This window comes from Mustelus asterias, chromosome 19, assembly GCF_964213995.1.
Source record: "Mustelus asterias chromosome 19, sMusAst1.hap1.1, whole genome shotgun sequence".
In the NCBI taxonomy this organism is placed as follows: domain Eukaryota; kingdom Metazoa; phylum Chordata; class Chondrichthyes; order Carcharhiniformes; family Triakidae; genus Mustelus; species Mustelus asterias.
Genome location: NC_135819.1, coordinates 32,962,498 through 32,975,658, shown reverse-complemented (window position 1 = coordinate 32,975,658; position 13,161 = coordinate 32,962,498).

Sequence of the window (13,161 nt, the reverse complement as noted above, 5' to 3'; positions counted from 1 at the left end):
GGGATTTTCACAGTAACTTCATTGCAGTGTGAATGTAAGCCTACTTGTGACACTAATGAATAAACTTCAAAACTGTTTCCTATCCTCAATATTTCTATCTTTCTCTGTACCTATTCTAGATCTTTGTCTTCTGAGGTTATCTTGTATGGCACGGTGGCACAGTGGTTAGCACTGCTGCCTCACAGCGTCAGGGACCTGGGTTTGATTCCCAGCTTGGGCCACTGTTTGTGCGGAGTCTGCACATTCTCCCCGTATCTGTGTGGGTGTGCTCCGGTTTCCTCCCACAGTCCGAAAGACGTGTTGGTTAGGTGTATTGACCATGTTAAATTCTCCCTCAGTGTACCCCCTAGTCGCCCGGAGTGTGGTGACTAGGGGATTTCCATAGTAACTTCATCGCAGTGTTAATGTAAGCCGACTTGTAACACGAATTAAATAAACTTTAAATGTGGCCAAGAGAGTTGGCATCACTTGGGGAAGTTTTGTGCACTCTGTTACACTCTCGACAATTATAACCCGGGCATCAGGAAGGCGGTGTGAGAGCAGCATGGCACAGTGGGAGAATAAAGAGCTGTGGGGAGAGTTGCAAGACAGGTGTCCCTCATGTTTGAATCTTGCCAATGCACTTTTTTTATTCATTCGTGGGACATGGGCGTCACTGGCTGGCCAGCAATTATTCCCCATCCCTAGTTGCCTAGTTGCCGTTGGTCAAGACAGTTGAGAGTCAACCACATTGCTGTGGCTCTGGAGTCACATATAGGCCAGATAGGTGGCACGGTGGCACATTGGTTAGCACTGCTGCCTGACAGCTCCAGGACCCAGGTTCAATTCCCAGCTTGGGTCACTGTCCATGTGGAGTCTGCACGTTCTCCCCGTGTCTGTGTGGGTTTCCTCTGGGTGCTCTGGTTTCCTCCCACAGTCCAAAGATGTGCTGGTTAGGTGCATTGACCATGTTAAATTCTCCCTCTGTGTACCCGAACAGGTGCCGAAACGTGGCGACTAGGGGATTTTCACAGTAACTTCATTACAGTGTTAATGTAAGCCTACTTGGGACTAATAAATAAACTTTACCAGCAGATTTCCTTCCCTAAAGGACATCAGTGAACCAAATGGGTTTTTCTGACAGTGATTTTCATGGTCATCGGTAGATTTTTAATTCCAGTTATTTTTTATTGAATTCAAATTCTACCATCTGCTGTGGCGGGATTCGAACCCAGGGCCCCAGAACATTAGCTGAGTTTCTGGGTTAATAGTCTAGTGATACTACCACTAGGCCATTGCCTCCCCCATTTTGAAGCTTTATAATAATGTTTAATCCAGATATTAGAAATTTTGTTGCCAGCATAAGTTCAGGGCCTATCGCGGTTCAAATATTTGCATTTGCTAGATTAATAGAAGTGATATTATTTCAGCATAAATAAACTGACAGTCCATATGGCCTGTTCCTGCAAGACAATAACATCAAGGCACATTTTACCTGCATTTATTAATCAGTGTCTGACTGCTGCAGTGAATGCAGCCTCACAACCTCAACACTTCCATTCTTTTTAGCAGAAGAGTAAAGGAATATCATTGTTCTTTTTCTTCTTCTCTCAGCAGTACAGTGAGAGGAAGGAGTCAAATTTCAATCAATCGGTCTACAGCTTTGGTGGATTTTTCATGGCTATCGATTATAGGCTTTAAAAGAACTTACTGTGGTGGCGTGGCCCCTTTAAGGGGGGGGGGCGATCCCTGAGCGCCACATGATCGGGCCGGACCCAATGGAGTGTCAAGGTGGGAAACTGAGCCAATCGGGTGTATGGCCACGTATTCCGGGTCGGGGAAGATTCTCAGTTGGAGCCAGGGAAGAGGGGACAATAGTCACATATTCAGTTCTGTCACACCCTTGTTTGTAAATAACTATTTATTATTGGTAATAAACCCTTTTATAATTTGAGCCACAATAAGTTGCCTTCAATCTCAACACTCAACAATGTACTCTCAAACTGGAGAATAAAAGCGATCTAAGTTGATTCCAGTTAAAGTAAAGCTTTAATGTTCATTTATTAGTCACAAGTAGGCTTACATTAACACTACTGTAATGAAGGTACAGTGAAAATCCCCTCGTCGCCACACTCCGGCACCTGTTCGGGTACACTGAAGGAGAATTTAGCATGGCCAAGGCACCTAACCTGCACATCGTTGGGCTGTAGAAGGAAACCGGAGCACCCGAGGAAAGCCACGCAGGCACAGGGAGAACATGCAGATTCCGCACAGACAGTGACCCAAGCTGGGAATCAAACCAAGGTCCCTGGCGCTCTGAGGTAGCAGTGCTAACCACCGTGCCACTGTGTCGCCCCAACCAGGCCATGTGTTGAAACTGTCCAGTTGGTGTGAAACTCTTACAAGTCCAGCTAAGCAGCAGGAGGCAGTTGAAGAAGCTGCCTCACAAAGTTGATTGTATTATTTGAGGAAGTGACTAGAAGGGTTGATGAGGGTGGTGCAGTGGATGCTGTGTACATGGATTTTAGCAAGGCGTTTGACAAAGTCCCACATGGCAGATTGGTCAAAAACATAAAAGTCCATAGTACAGGGTAATCTAGCAAACTAGATCAAAAGTTGGCTTAGTAACAAGAAACAAAGGGTGATGGTCGATGGATGCCCTTGCGAATGGAAAGCTGTTTCAAGTGGTGTTCCACAGGGTTTGGTGTTGGGACGCTGACTGTTTGTGTTATATATTAATGATTTGGATGTGAACATGGGGGGGCACGATTGGGAAATTTGCAGACGACACAAAAATTGGCCGAGTCATGGATAGTGTAGAGGATAACTATAATCTCCAAAACGATATAGATGGGTTGGTGGAATGGGCGGTAAAGTGGTACATGGATTTTGACATCGAGAAATGTGAGATAATACATTTAGGTAGGTCAAACAGTTGTAGGGAATACACAATAAATAGGTATATGCAAAGAGGGGTAGGTGAAGTGAGAGATCTTGGCTTACAAATACACAGGTCCCTAAAGGCAATAGTTCAAGTAGTCAAGGTTGTAAAGAAGGCATATGGAATGCTCTCCTTCACTGGCAGAGGTACAGAGTATAAAAGTAAAGGTGTAATATTGGAATTGCATAAAACACTGTTGAGGCCACAACTGGAGTGTTGTGTGTAGTTCTGGTCACCACATTACAGGAAGGATGTAATTACTCTAGAGAGAGTGCAGAGGGGGTTTACAAGAATGTTCCCAGGGCTTGAAATGTGTAGCTATGAGGAGAAACTGGATAGGTTGGGGTTATTTTCCTCGGAACAAAGAAGGCTGAGAGCTGACTTGATAGAGGTGGACAAAATTATAAGGGGAGAAGATAGAGTGGACAGAATCAATGTTTTTCCCTTCCCAATGTTTTCTAGAACCAGGGACATAGATTCAAGCTAAGTGGAAAAGAATTAGGGGGAACATGAGAAAGAGCTTTTTTACGCTGAGGATACTGGGTGTCTGGAGTTCGCTGCCCGAGTTGGTGGTGGAGGCAGAGACTCTAAACTATTTTAAAAAGTACCTGGATCTGCACCTTATCTGCTGTAAACTGCAGGGCTATGGGGCGGGCGCAGGAAGCTGAGATTAGAAAGGGCACCTGGGTGTCCATCGAACTGGCATGGACAAGATGGGCCAAATGGCCTCCTTCTCTGCTGTAATTTTTCTATGGTTCTAAGAACATTGGTTAGCCCAAACATGTATGCCTATTTGAGCATGTTACCATCAGAATGTCTTGAAGTAAAACAATAGGATTCTTCCGAGGACTTCAAGGCTCACAGAACTGGATTTGCCTTTCCTGGAAAAGTGGAAGAGATGCAAGTGGAGGAGACGTTGTTGAAAAGCTGAGGGGGAACAAATGATTGGGATACAAGGAAGTTGTTTAATTTGGATTGCAGATCCAGAGAAAGAAAACATTGGTCAGTTTTCACAAAATGGAAGGAATCTTCTCTCCACAGAGTGTGAATATATAGGGAGAAAAGTGGCAGCTGTACCAGCTCTCATTGTGTGAGTGACCTCCTTTATGAGGCAATGGTTAGAAATGGGATTAATCTTTACTGACAACTCTGGGGTTATTTTATGAAGCTTTACTCCCACTGCGCAGTCTTAATGGAAAAATGGATCACAACATTTGTTCTATAGTCTTACTATCTTTGATCTGCACTCCTATCTAATTAGCAGTACAAGTGACTGAGTACTGCATGGAATGGAATATGATACGTGCTGCGTTGTTGCAATTATGGGGATTTTAAGCCTTACAGATGGTCAATGGACAATGTAACTCTGGATGGGCGTGCTGGTGTTTAATGAGAGAGTTGTGTGTCTGCCACGGCTCAGTTGGCAGCACTCTCGCCTCTTGCCTAGAGCAGACTGGCACTCCTGTACTGAGGGAATGCTGGACTGTTAGCGGTGCTGTATTTCAAATGAGATCTTCAACTGAAGGCATGTCTGCTTTTTCAGATAGACCTGAAAAATCCTGTGCCGCTATTGGGAAGGAGGGCAGTGGAATGATCCCTGGTGTCCGGGCCAAGACTTATCCCATAATCAACACCACAAAAACAGATTGTCTGATCACTAATACAGTGTCATTTGTGGGAGTTTGATGTGTGCATACTGGCTGCCAATTTTCTTATATTATGACGACACGTCAAAAGTATTTCAATGACTGTAAAACCCTTAGAAGCACCCTGCAGTCATGAAAGGCACTAAAAATGCCAGTCTTTCTTCCTCCTTCACTCTAATTTACCTTGCAGAGAGGGGAGTCTGGAGAAACATCTCTCAGTAGTAAATGTAGGTCAGATAAGGTCCATATTAGATTGATTTATGGATTTATTGAACTTGTTATGTTCAGACTTCCTTATTAATTGAAATTTTAAAGATCACCTCCTACAATTCAGCACCAGCTGCTTCACAGAACTTATTGAATTGCTTTCCCTGATAATCTAACTTCCTTTCAGATGAAGACTTGTCCATCTTGAGTTGCTGAGGTTATTGTAGCTTGAAATGTGTAAGCAATGGCAGTGAGGCTACCTGACCGAGTCCCGGCAATTCCAGGCCAGGGATCTCCGCAATGGACAGTTGATTAGAGAATAGTTTGATTCGTGTTTCAGTTCTGCACAGCAGTTCAATGAACACTGGGTGGGACCTTCTGCCCCCTCCCCACACACATACATCCCCCTCATGGCATGTTTTCCAGTGGTGAAGGCGACTTGCCATCGGCCGCCGGCGGGAACTTCCGGTCCCGTCAGTGTCTACAGCATTTTGCGTGGCTCGCCTGTTCTGTCGCTGCCGTGAGACGGCCCCTCCGGCAGGACTGGAAGATTCCACTGATGGAAAGCCATGTCATTGTCTCTCGTGCTGCCTAACACACTAAAGATAGCTCAACCATTTTATTTTGCTTTGAGTGTCAGTCTTGCCTCAGCGGTCATACTCTCACCTCTGAGTCCGAAAGTTGTGTTTAAAGCCTCACTCCAGGTCATAAACACATTCCCTCTGTTGCCACCGCCATCAGTGGAGTTTTGAACGCTTGTTACGTTTTACCGCCCCCATCCTGCCGTGACAGCGTTGTAAACTTCCACTCACGGGGTGGAATTTAATAAGAAGAGGCCGTCTCCCAGTGGCGGGACAGGAAGTAAGCGCCATTTCCACATGAAGTAGTCTCACAACACCAGGTTAAAGTACAACAGGTTTATTTGGTAGCACGAGCTTTTGGAGCGCCGCTCCTTCATCAAAGCTCGTGCTACCAAACAAACCTGTTGGACTTTAACCTGGTGTTGTGAGACTACTTACTGTGCTTACCCCAGTCCAACGCCCGCATCTCCACATCATGACTTCCACATGACTATCAGGAGCCTCCACGCACGCAATCACACACTGCAAGTTCTCAGCATTTGGGGCGGCACATGGTTCATGTATAATCATGTGGCGGGGTGTGGGCAGGAGGTGCCCACCCTCAGACATCAGCTCAATTAATTCTAGGTTGAGGGTGGGCTATTAGAGGGCCATGTCTCTGCAGGCCTTTAATAGCCCACCTGGTTCACTAAGGCCCTTTAAGGAAGGAAATCTACATTCCTTACCTGGTCTGGCCTACATGTGACTCCAGACCCACAGCAATGTGGTTGACTCTCAACCGCCATCTGAGATGGCCTAGCAAGTCACTCAGTTCAAGGATGACCAGGGATGGGTAATAAATGTTGGCCAGCCAACGATGCCCAAACCCCACTAATGAATAACAAAAAAAGCAGGGAGAACAGGTGCTGATTGGAAGAGGTGACCATTCACGTGCAGGGCAACTGTAAAATATTTTGGCCACTCGCAGCCACCATCCCTCCTTGACACCCGTCTGCAGGTGATCCTCATCACCACTCCCCCCCCTCCTTCCCCCCCCCCCCCCCCCCCCCCACCCCCAACTCCTTTCATCTGTAGTTAATTTTTTGGACCCCTTGACTCACCCCTCATCCCCTCACCCCCATATTTTTTTGCCACAGACACAGGGTGGCCCCCATGTTTTAACGAGGCCTTCCTGCAAGTTCTCCTCCAGGCTTTTCGGGAAAGGTGAGAGATTCTCTTCCCCAGAGATGGCAATAAGACACTCCCTCGCTTGACCAACCTGACCTGGGAATGGAGGACTCAATTAGAGCCTTCTCCCCTCAGTTTCCAGTGACATGTGATCATTGATGATGCACTCTAGCCATTAACATAACGCTTTATACTGCACCTCATCCCAAGTCTTCCATTCTACCCATTAACATTAACTGATTACACATCCTTCCTCCCTCCCCTAGTCATTGTCCTCTTCCCTGAGTCACAGGGAAAGATGTTGCAGTGGTTTGACTAGTGTGCCAGATGTGGTTCCCGTTTGCTGTGGGAGAGGGTTAGGAACACATTGTTCTTGTGGAGGGGTCAGTGAGCCACCCAGTAAGTTGCCTGAGTTGTCTCCTCAGTCAGCTGAGTGGTTTACCTATTCCTGTAGACACTGTCTATTGGCTGTTCCGTCACAGGACAGCACGGGCAGTATGCACCAGGTCGAAGTGTGGATGAAAGGACTGACTCAAAACTTGACTGAGCCAATTCTGGTCTCGAGCAGACACAGGCTGCCCTGGTGAGAGTGTTGGCAAAACCTACACTTTGTGGTGCCAGTTGCTCAGGGCATCTTGCCTTGTGTCATGGTCAAAGGGTACGTGGGAGATTGGGGGCTGTGTACGTAATCTCATGCCCATTAAATATACTGATAGAGCCAGACCATTCTGCAGAGGTATAGATGGTAACTCAGTGAGGCCAAGTTGGCATTGTAATTTCAATTCAAGATTAATGAAGGATTTGACAGTATGGACCCATCTGTCGGCCTTTCCATTTGCCTGTGGATACCTGGTTGCTGATGTGGATGAAGCTGTGTCTGCATGAAGTATTTCAAGCAGTCATTGGTGAATTAAGCACCGTTACCAATGACAATCAAATCATAGCTCATAGATTAGATCATAGATTCATAGATAGATTCCCTACAGTGTAAAGGGAGGCCATTTGGCCCATCGAGTCTGCACTGACCACAATCCCACCCAGATCCTATATCCATAACCCCATTTACCCTGCTGGGCCCCCTGACAGAAGGGTCAATTTAGCAAGACGAATCAACCTAACCTGCACATCTTTGGACTGTGGGAGGAAACCGGAGCACCCGGAGGAAACCCACGCAGACACAGGGAGAATGTGCAAACTCGCACAGACATTGACTCAAGCTGGGAAGTGAACCCAGGTCCCTGGCACTGTGAGGCAGCAGTACTAACCACTGTGCCACCGTGCCACCCCAAATCACGGATAGCATGTGTGACAAATGCTTCCTTGAGCCTGATGAGGCAGGCCCCAGGTTGGCCTCGACCCAGTGGGAATAACAATCCACAATATAAGAAAGGTTTCATCTTTGAAGACCAAAAGGATGAAACTCAGTTGCTCCTATGGCCAGGATGGGAATGAGGATGTCATCAGTGGTGCCTTGTGATCTTGTCTATGGATAGTGCAAGTAGGACAATTGGAAATCATGTCTTTACCATCTTTGGAGACTGAGTGGTAGGCCCTAGCTCTGCACTTGGCAGTGCCCAGGTGTCTCTGGTGTAACCGTTAGAGAATGCCTAGCATGAGGATCCTGGGAATGACATTCCGGTCATTGTAGACTAACAAGTCATCCATGAGGCTAAGGTGGGAATGCTGTTCGAAGTACTGCTTTAGAATAAAATTGTTAGGAATATAAACAGACCACCCAGTAGTTCAGTATTGCCATATCTTGGCACACTTGGCATCTGCTCAAATTGCTTCTAGTTTCTATGTGGTCTCCAGAAGGGACTTCACAGACAAGGAGACAGAGGACTCCACCTCCTCAGTGAAGTGTGTGCCATTGTGTGTAGGAATGTGGGACAAAGCATCAGGTATGGTCTGGTGCTTACCCTGGATGTATTCTGTACTGGCATCAAACCTCATAAGCTGTAACAGAAACTTTTGAATGCTGACTGGCAACTTGGCCAATTCTTTGGTGCTAAGCAGAATAATTATTGGCTTATGATCAAAGTGGATCGCAAATTTAAATCCCAGAATGTAATCCAAAAACTTCTCACAAGCCCATGTGCCAAGGCCTCCTTTTCAGAGACAGCATTCCGCTGCTCTACATCTATCAGTGCCCTGGAGGCACAATATACTGGCTTGTGAGACCTGCCTTGCTGTAATTGGATCCATACAGCCCCCAGACCAATGGACAATGTGTCACCCATGATCATGGTGAGGAGGTTTGGTTCGCAATGAGCCAGCATTTCCAGAACATGAATATATCCTTGATTGTGGCGATACTGTGCCTTTAAGGAATGTATTTGTGTCATATGCCTTGTGAAGAAGATTCAATTCTATTTAAATGGTACTGATTTGTCTGCAACTGGTAGCCCACATGCTGACAATGCAGAAGAATAATTGCTCCTAATTATTGGGATGTTTGTTTTAATCTGCGTTAATGTAGTTTTGTTATTTTTGGGTTGTCCTCTGGTGTCTCAGAGTAGGGTTTAATTAGGCTGATTGCCATGTGTGTCCTGTGCTAATGGGAGGAGGTAGGCCTACAGAGAAACAAGCAGGCAGTTGCTGTTTGAATTTGAAAAGAGCAGCAGTTCTTTCTCTCTCCCTCTCTGGAAATGGAAGCCTGGGACCTGCTAGAAAATAGGTATCTCTCTCCAGAGATCAGCAAAAGGCAAGATACATTTCCTTTCTCTCTCTCTCTCTCTCTGGAGGTCTGCTGTTGGAAGACAGGTCTCTCTCTGGAGGCTGCTATCTGAGAGTCAGAAGACAGGTGTCTCTCTATTTCTCCATCCAGAGGTGTTAAAAGGCTTGTGGACTGGCAACCCATGTAAGCCTGTGTGGTTTTGCTCACTGATTCTGAAGCAGAGTTTACGTCTATGACGAATATTGCTTAAACCGGAACAAATCAAGATAGCTAGCAGTTAATAATTATACATTATTATACTTAATCAGAATCCAAGTTCCCTAAACCTCCTATCAACTTCTTAGGCCATATTGTTCACTCATCTGGAATCCAAGCAGACCCTCAGAAAACTGCAACCACCCAAGGATATCCCACCCCCTTTTAACATTACAGAATGGCAACATTTTTGGGGCATGGGAAAGGGGTAAGTTCCTGCACAATCTTGCACACATCAATGAACCATGATGATAATTTGTGATGCAGGTCTGGTCAATGGACATGGGAATTATGGTTAACAATTCTGACCTCTTGTCTAATGGGCGTTGCCAGAAGCCATTATTGGCATCGAGTTTAGTGAAAACTATGCTCCTCACAAACTTCACAAAGCTAGATTTGACAGATGTCAAGGGGTAGAATTCTCTTTCTGTGGCCTGCATACATTATAAATTATACATAATAATGTATAATTATTAACTGCTAGCTGTCTTGATTTGTTTGGTAAAAGTTATCCTAATTCATTTTGTTATAGTTAATCTGTGTTGTTAAATAAGGTTTGTTTCAATAAAAGCTTCCTCGTGTGTCAGTAGAATCACATCTGGATATGCTCACACTATTGTCAAAATCAAAAAAAGTTAAGGTCTAAGCTAACTTCATAAGATACCTTGGAATTTCTGATCTGGTCCCTCACAATTGTGCCAAATGTCTTCTGCTGGCATTAACTCCAGTCATGATGTGGAGATGCCGGCGTTGGACTGGGGTAAACACAGTAAGAAGTTTAACAACACCAGGTTAAAGTCCAACAGGTTTATTTGGTAGCAAAAGCCACACAAGCTTTCGGAGCTGCAAGCCCCTTCTTCAGGTGAGTGGGAATTCTGTTCACAAACAGAGCATATAAAGACACAGACTTAATTTGCATGAATAATGGTTGGAATGCGAATACTTACAACTAATCAAGTCTTTAAGAAACAAAACAATGTGAGTGGAGAGAGCATCAAGACAGGCTAAAAAGATGTGTATTGTCTCCAGACAAGACAGCCAGTGAAACTCTGTGGGGGTTACAAATAGTGTGCCATGAACCCAATATCCCGGTTGAGGCCGTCCTCGTGTGTGCGGAACTTGGCTATCAGTTTCTGCTCAGCGACTCTGCGCCGTCGTGTGTCGCGAAGGCCGCCTTGGAGAACGCTTACCCGAATATCAGAGGCCGAATTCATGTAAATTAAGTCTGTGTCTTTATATGCTCTGTTTGTGAACAGAATTCCCACTCACCTGAAGAAGGGGCTTGCAGCTCCGAAAGCTTGTGTGGCTTTTGCTACCAAATAAACCTGTTGGACTTTAACCTGGTGTTGTTAAACTTCTTACTGGATTAACTCCAGTGCCAGGCCTGGCCCTGCGTCACAAATTGTCATCATGGTTTTCTGAGGGTCTGCTTGGATTCCAGATGAGTGAACAATATGGCCTAAGAAGTTGATAGTAGGTTTAGGGAACTTGAATTCTGATTAAGTATAAGACCCACGGCCTGTAAATGTAATAACGCCATTTACACCCTGGCACTGTGCCCCTCAGTGGTGAATTCATAAATGAGGATATTGTCCATGTGACAGATAAATCCACCCGGCCCTTCCAGAATGCCAGTTGTGGGATGTTGAAAGATATCGGGGGCTAAGGTACTTCCGAATGGTGGGAGGTTAAAACAGTACTGGTCAATGGACATGGGAATTATGGTTAACAAATCTGACCTCCCGTCTAATGGGCGTTGCCAGAAGCCATTATTGGCATCGAGTTTAGTGAAAACTATGCTCCTCACAAACTTCACAAAGCTAGATTTGACATGTCAAGGGATAGAATTCTCTCTCTGTGGCCTCGTTCAAGCATGTGAGGTCCACCACAAACAAATGCAAAGTGCGCCTTCAGCCATTGACTGCAATCCAAAGGTGAGATAGAATCATAGAATCATACAGCGCAGAAGAGGCCTTTCGGCCCATCAATCCGTACTGACACATTAGAAACACCTGAACTCCCACCTAATCCCATCTTCCAGCACTTGGTCCATAGCCCTAAATGTTATTATGTGCCAAATGCTATCCAGATACTTTTTAAAGGATGTGAGGCAACCCACCTCGACCACCCTCCCAGGCAGCTTATTTCAGACCATCACCACTTTCTGGGTAAAAATGTTTTTCCTCATATCCCCTCTAAACTTCCTGTCCTGAACCTATGCCCACTCATGACTGGCCATTCAGCTAAGGGGACAACTGGACCTTATCTACTCTGTCCATGTCTCTCATAATCTTGTACACTTCGATCAGGTCACTCCTCAGTCTTCTCTGCTCCAATGAAAACAACCCAAGCTTACACAACCTCTTTTCATAACTTAAATGAACCATTCCAGGCGGCATCCTGGTAAATCTCCTCTGCACCCCCTCCAGTGCAATCACATTCTTCTTCTTGAAGAAAGGATGGGGTGAAAAGTTACTAAACTGAGAAAGGAAAAGAACAGAAGTAATCTCTTGGAAGCTAAGACTCAATTTGGGCTGGAGAATCTGGGAGAATTGAATGTTTCCTAAAGGATAGTGTAACATATATCTGTAATGTGGGATTTTTGATTTAGAAGTAAAAGGGAAAAGTTTTATTCGTTAGTTTGAAAAATAAATTACCTAAAGAAATATTGTGTAGTTAATGGTATTTTTATTCTGTTTGCTGCAGTAAAAGTCTTAAAATATGAAATCTTATTGACACATTCATTTCAGCTATTAACTGTAAGTTTGCATTTCCTTCTTCAAGCTATTGGTCTCCAAGAAGGCCGGAGGCAAATGGAAAAAAAAGAGAAAGGAAAATGTGGGAACGTGAACTTGAATTCCAAAGAGAAAGATTGGAAAGAGTGAAAAGGATTAGGGAAAATAGAGTTTCAAAGAAAAAAAAGAAGTTATTGATTTGGTTATTGAAAGACTTTGATTACTTCTTCCATGGAAATGCCACAGCCAAATAGAGTTGACTAGCCAACTAATCAGCACCCCTTTCACCTATAGTTGTGTTTGTTTGATATTTAGCATTCTTGTGTCCTGATGAGTGCAAGACACAAAGCTTCGACAACATTTTTCTCTTTTCTCTGTCTACTATTTTGATGAAGGAGCTTCTTAATATTAATATTGTGTTTGTTACCAATATCACACGGTATAACTCTAACCCTTAGAGAAACCTCGGGGAGAATTTTCCCGTCCTGTCCACCACAGGAATCGTAGCAGGCAGGGGACGGACCATGTAATGTCCATTAACCTCGCGCGAGATTTTCCAGTTTTGGGGTGAGAAAATCCTGCCCCTCTGGTCTAATACTGATCAATAGACCCACTTGGGTGATTCATGTAATTACCATATTAGGGATGAAAGCAGCTTCTAATAGCCAGCACATTAAGAAAGAAAGTCAAAAGGTTCTGAGTAATGGTCACACAGTCACCAGTGTTCTCCTCGTTTTGATAGTGCTCTGCAAATGAGAGGATTGCAACCCTGTTCATGAAAGTCCCTCGAATGCCACCACTGGGTAGGAACAGCTGGAGGTGGCGTCAGCCAGAGTTACCATCAATAGGAATATTGTGCCCTTGGTAGAAATGCCATCCGAGTGGCACTGGGCCAGTTGGAGTGACGAGGGATAGGAAGGATGGATTCTAAGTGATGGGGCCTGCACCACTGCTCAACGGCACTCTTACAGAG